This window comes from Corvus moneduloides, chromosome 5 (genome assembly GCF_009650955.1).
Source record: "Corvus moneduloides isolate bCorMon1 chromosome 5, bCorMon1.pri, whole genome shotgun sequence".
Classification (NCBI taxonomy): domain Eukaryota; kingdom Metazoa; phylum Chordata; class Aves; order Passeriformes; family Corvidae; genus Corvus; species Corvus moneduloides.
Window position 1 is genome coordinate 68,918,893 of NC_045480.1, and position 6,075 is coordinate 68,924,967.

Consider the following 6,075-nt stretch of genomic DNA (forward strand, 5'->3'; position numbering starts at 1 on the left):
TTCTTTTTAATTCTTTAGAAACAACCCAGCTAAAAAGCAACACAGCATAAAAACTTCTTCCCAGATTGTGTTTCTAGTTTTTAAAAATGAGAGTAATTCAGACCATTCAGTTTTTTTCCCCAACATTAAAGACAGGATAAAATATCCAGTCTAGCATTTAGTACAGATAACTATGAGTATTTTATGTTCTTTTTCCTGCTAATTTCCTAGAATGTAATAAAAGTTTGGGGCCATTGCTTAGTGTGTAATTTAGGCTCCTAAAAAAGTGCTTTGTTTTCCATAAATGCTAACCCTCTGAAGGTCCTTAGTGTACTCCTGAGCATCAGCTTTCTCTGCCAGCTCCTCTGTGTCTCTCTTTTCCAGGAATGTAACTTTTCAAGCATTTGTGTTTTCATATCACACTATAAAAACTTTAATCGCCTGTGCTTTAGTTGTAAAAGTACAACATTGCCATTTCCACCAAACACTTTGGGAATCACAGGCAAAGAAAATACAAGTGGGAAGGATGAATCCCCAGCTGGTGATCTTTTTTTCTGCTTCCTGGCAAGAAATCCTCTTACTCAAACTGAGAAAGTGGCTGCTTACACAACAGGGTTTGTGAGCAGACTTCTTAAAAACACTACTATTTGCCAAATGTGTCAAAAGTAATTTTATGTTCATCTGATTTCCGCTCGATTTCTTTTTTCTAGATGGCCTACCAAAAAAATCCCAAAGTTAAACACAAACTAACCTCTTTTCTTCTGTTTTGGGGCTGAGGAGCGGAGATTTCAGGGTTTTTTGCAACATTTGGAAAGAAGGCAAGCAGGTTGGCACTGAAGAAGGCTGGTGTTAAAGGTGGGATTCCAGAAGCAGCCAGTACTGGCCTAATGTTGTATCTGTGTTGGTAAAAAAGTTATTGACTTATGGCCAAAAAATCAAGGTCTTTTCTGGAAATCTCTGGGGTTTTACTCACATGCCATGACTTTTTTTCTTTCAGCCATAAGGGACATGACCTGGTACCCTTAGTCACCTCAACACACTCCTCTTACGGAGGCAGCAGGCTCACAGATGAGTTTAACAGAGTGGTTTTCTGGCCATGAAATACAGGTGTTTAAATAACATCCTTAGATGAATCCTCAGCACAGTTAGGTTCTTGTATTTCTGGATACTGTTGATAAATACAATGGACACAGGTCCACCTCATACACACCTGGCCTTTGGGAGACGTGGCACAGCTTTAGCCTGTCCGATTCTTTGGTCAGAGAATAAAGCCAGCATAAATATCCACCTATCTTCTCATCTGTGCCACATCACAGGAACTAGAAGCAAAGAAGGTGTAGCCTTTCATTTCTGAGCATCTGCCATGGACAGCACTGCAGTCAGCAGGTTAGGAGTAAAACTGACTGGCTGGAATAACACCAGAGTGTCATTACAATAAAATATTGACTCACTCCCACTGTCTCCTTATCCTTCCTTCCTTCCTCTCCGGGTCATGCCTACAAATAACAAATTGGTGGGATTTCAGAGAAAAGAATAACAGTAACATTTCTAGAGCAGATAGAGGAAAATCTTTAAAGTGTAGTAGACAAAATGCTTGATGAATGTTGATCTCGGTGAACAATCTAGAAGTTGAACAAGGGATGTTACCCACAGCAGCTGCCAAAACCTATCAAGAAAAGGCTTACATTTTTCTGAGGTGCATCTGTTATGCAAAATATAGAAGTTATGTAAATACTGAAATGCAGTATAAAGCCAGGCATATATTAAAACTTAAGGACAGTGTGAAAATTAAGAGTTTCCATTCTGAACTTTGGAAACAGTTGTTATGAATATCTACCCCAGATGTAAGTTTATCTCAAGAGTATCCATAATATTACAAAGTGTGAGCGCACTTTCTCAACAAAATTCTCAATTTGTTTTGGATAGTGGCATCCATGGAGGAAAGAAAGAATTTAATTAAAAAACTTATACAACATTTCTATTCGTAAACTTGTCCAAGCAAAACAAGTCATAAATCAATTTGGGTTTATTTATTAACTCTTGCAGTATGGGTGGTAAACACATATTAAAAAAAAATCCTGTAAACCAAAACATTATAGCTAGAGATGAATGAAATTTCTTGATGAATAAAAAATTGACTGAAAAATGAAATCTTGGCCTTACTAAAACCTTTTGCAAACTCTGATCAGCTTCAGTGAGTACCTTTGTTCCCAAAATGGGTGAGTGAACTACTGCTTTGCTTTGAAGTGAAAATAATTAAATAAATAAAAGTTTTAATTTCTTAAACCAGCATTACCTTTTTGAAGGAGAATTTCAATTTTTAAAAGGGGAGATCTCTTGAAGCCAAAATGGAAATGGCGTTTCTTGAAGACACAAGGACAAAACAAAGCATTTCACTTTACCCTGAAGGAAAACTTCCTCATCCATGTTGCTCCAGCTCTGCCGTACTCTCCAGGAGCACTCACAACATCAGCTGTATCATTAAACAAACGGTGAATCCTTCAAGAACTTCCACACACAGATGTGTTTTCTCCTTTACTTACAATTTCTGGCTCCTAAACACAGACGGATGTAGTCTTGACTCTTGCTGAACTTTGGAATACAAATCCATTCCATGTAAAAATCCATTTAGTGCAAATCATCCTAGTGAATCTCCATGGATGGAATATGGAAATGGTTTATGATTTTTGTTTATGATTCAATTCATTATGGTAAGTTGGAAAAAATGAAATTTCCACACCAGCTGGGTCAGTATTTTGAACATCTGGATGACAATAAACAGAAAATTAAATCACTAGGAACTTTTATCTAGGTAGAATATAAAGGCAATCTAGTTTGACCTGCAATAAAGAGCACATTTTATTTCCCATTTGCCATTTTGTTTCCTACTTGACAATCGCTTTAGAAATTTCAGCTGACAATGTTCCTGCAATTATTAAGCACACCATAATAAAAAATGTAATCCTGGGAAGAATATGTGATAATAATATTTAATAATTTCATTCAGTTCTTGTTTTAAGTGCAAACAGGTCCCCATGTTAAGCACACACCACTTGACAAACTTCCATAATGTAGGCATCATTATACCACAATGCACTTTGGAAAACTGCCAGGAAGTGATGCATTTAGGACCTCAAAATTAAAAAAATTAATTCAGAAAATGTGACTGCAGAATAAATCTTCTATATGAGACATTAGGACCTCTCTGGCTCAAAGAGACTTTAGACTCCAGTTGCTCACATCCAAAAGTCCATGCACCTCTCTTTTGGAGATAGACTCTTTTTAGTCCTTCCAATTTGTTAATGTATGCATCTACAGAAAGCAATTAAGACATGCAAAGAATGTTTTCAAATTATGAATTAGATCAGGGGAAGATGTTAATATTTAGCTGGGATTTAATTTCAATGGTTTCTTAAGCAGTTAAATCTCATTAGGAAAACTGTAATTACTAACAGGTGAAGTAAAATTAGAAAACACAGAAACTGGCTTGATTTTTATTAAAGACAAAGATGGAATGCTATTATTTTCTTCTGCAAGCATGATCTTCATCTGTGAAAATGACTCTTTCAAAGTCAAAGCCCTTTAGTTAGTGCTTCATGCTGGAAGATGATCACACATCAACATGAGCATAGCCAAAATGTCGAGGTTTTATTTACATAAAGTTCATAAGCAAATAATTCTCAACAAACATCTGCACATTAACACTGGACTGGTAATAGGATATGGATGTTTTACCATTAAGAACAGTCGTTGAACCCAACACTGTGCAACATATTAAGCAATGTAATTATGCTGGAGAGAACAGACTGATAAGAAAATAAGGAGTGATGAGATTTTTGACTGAGACAGAATATGGAATGATTATTGTACTGCATTTGTGAACTACAGGACAATGGAAAGTTAAAAAAAAAAGAAAAAAACATTGAGTCCTGTTACAGTCAATCAAATATAAGACAAAGAAAAATGGTTTGGAAAATCTTCAGCTGCAGAAAAACAACATACCTCCATGGGAATTGCATGAATGTCCTATTTTTTATATCCTTAGATAAGACAAATTAGTTCTTAGGAGACACAGGAAGGAAAAGCATTCAGATACTTTTGGCAGAGATAGAGTACAAAAGAGAGCTCAAGAATACAAGAGCTACAGCGGGAGAGTAAGACACCTGAAACATGAACCACCACAAAGAGGTGTTCAGAGTGCTCCAAGCTTCACCATCATATTGGGACCAAAAAGATAAGAAAGCAGTTCTGTATTACTCAATGGGCACTCACAAGTCACTCTTCCAATATTAAAATCAGGGTAAATTCCCAGACAGCTGGAGTGTGAGGGCCACTTGTGCCCAGCTGAATGCTAAAACGGAGCCCAGGGCCATCTCCTGGTGGCTCAGAAGCAATGGATGCCAAGTCAATCTGCGAGCAAAGTGCATGAGAAGTCTGCTCCTGAAGATTAGCTGGAGGAAAATTTGGGGGCTGTGGAAGGAACAGATGAGGAATGTGGCTGGGAGGAGCACTGGGCTTGAGAGTCACAGAGGTCTGTCGTAAGAAGCGAGCTGAGAACCAGGCACATCGCTAAGGTAATGCAAGTGGCTGGGTGGGGTTTAGTCCAAAAGTAAGAAGTACTGAGGTAACAAAACTGGTACTGGTGAGATCTCTGAGCCAGGAGTAGTCTCTCATCATCTTCACTAAGCACTTTTTCCATGAATATCTCAGAGCAGACTCCTTACAAGTGCCCTGTGCCTGCATTTTTCTGTCACAGTGCCTCCGAAGAGGGAAGCCTGCGGATGCGAATCCGACTCTCCTCACGTGCACGTGAGCAGCCAACTGGGTAAGTGAGGGGTTTGCTCAGACATGTCACAGACCTGCACATGTTCTTCGAAGTGCACATCACGCTTTGACAGCCCAGGCCTTCACACAGAGTGGTTTAGTGAGGCTCCTCAAACCCTCCTTCCCCATGCCCCCAGCCCTACATGAAAGCAAAGAAAACATTCGGAACTAAGCTCTCTAAAAACGATTTGGTTCACTGCTACACTTCAAGCATATGTAAAAAAACCCATGCTGCTGCCTTGTGACACAGCACAGCACATCCCAGAGGTTGGTTTTAATGTATTTACTCTTCCAGAGCACCACAACTTTTAGTAAACGGGCAACATATGATGCAGCTCTGGTCTCATCACAACATGTGTAACATCTGGGAGAGCTGCCACTTGTGTAGCCAACCACCGCTCTGGTGACAGACAAAGTGAGCATTATACTGAAATGCCATTCCTCAGCTGTTTGCAGAATTAATTTCCCTGTAGAATTTTCTAATTAGTTGGCTCTTTCCAGCCCGTTCACCACAGAGGAAGCAGAAAGGAAGCAAAAGGCTAGCACCTGCTCCCAGAGCTCTGGCTGGGGAAAAAAAAAATAATTAAATTTAAGGATGACATATACAGTAAGTATTTAGGCACTAGAAAGCCTTCTATCCATGCAGCTGTGGGGATGAAGTAACTCTGTTTGAAAGCTTAATGGAGATTCTTCTGTGGGGAAGAATTTCCAGTGGCTCACATTCCAGACAGTTAACCACATTACCGAAGGGAAGAAAAAGAGATTTGTTCAAGCATTAAGAACTGTTTTAAAAAAAATACAAAAAGAATTCCCCCAATCTGTAGAAAAAAGAGACAGATGAATAGACAGTGAACAAACACCTGAGGATGATTCTACAGTAGCTCACTCCATTACCTATGGGTTATTTTCAACCATTCTTTATTTTTCTATGATTTTGAATTAAAAACTATTATTATGTTGGAATGCAGTGTATGATATTATCTTAGAAGGAACAACTAACACAACAGAGTTTGTTCCTAGCTGAAGTGAGTCATTGGAACAAAAAAAATAACGTGCTTCTTGCTTTGAATTTACCTGCAGTGGGTCAATGTAAGGAAGAAAACATGAGAGGTATTAATTGAAAAAATAAAAATAAGAAATAAACAGTCCAAGAAAGGTAATTTGCATTTTTGACTACACAGCCACTTTGCCAAAACAATTTTTACATATTGCATATAAAGTGCTGATGATGGTCAACTAAGGTTAGAATGCACGAGGGGAAAAAGCTCTGTT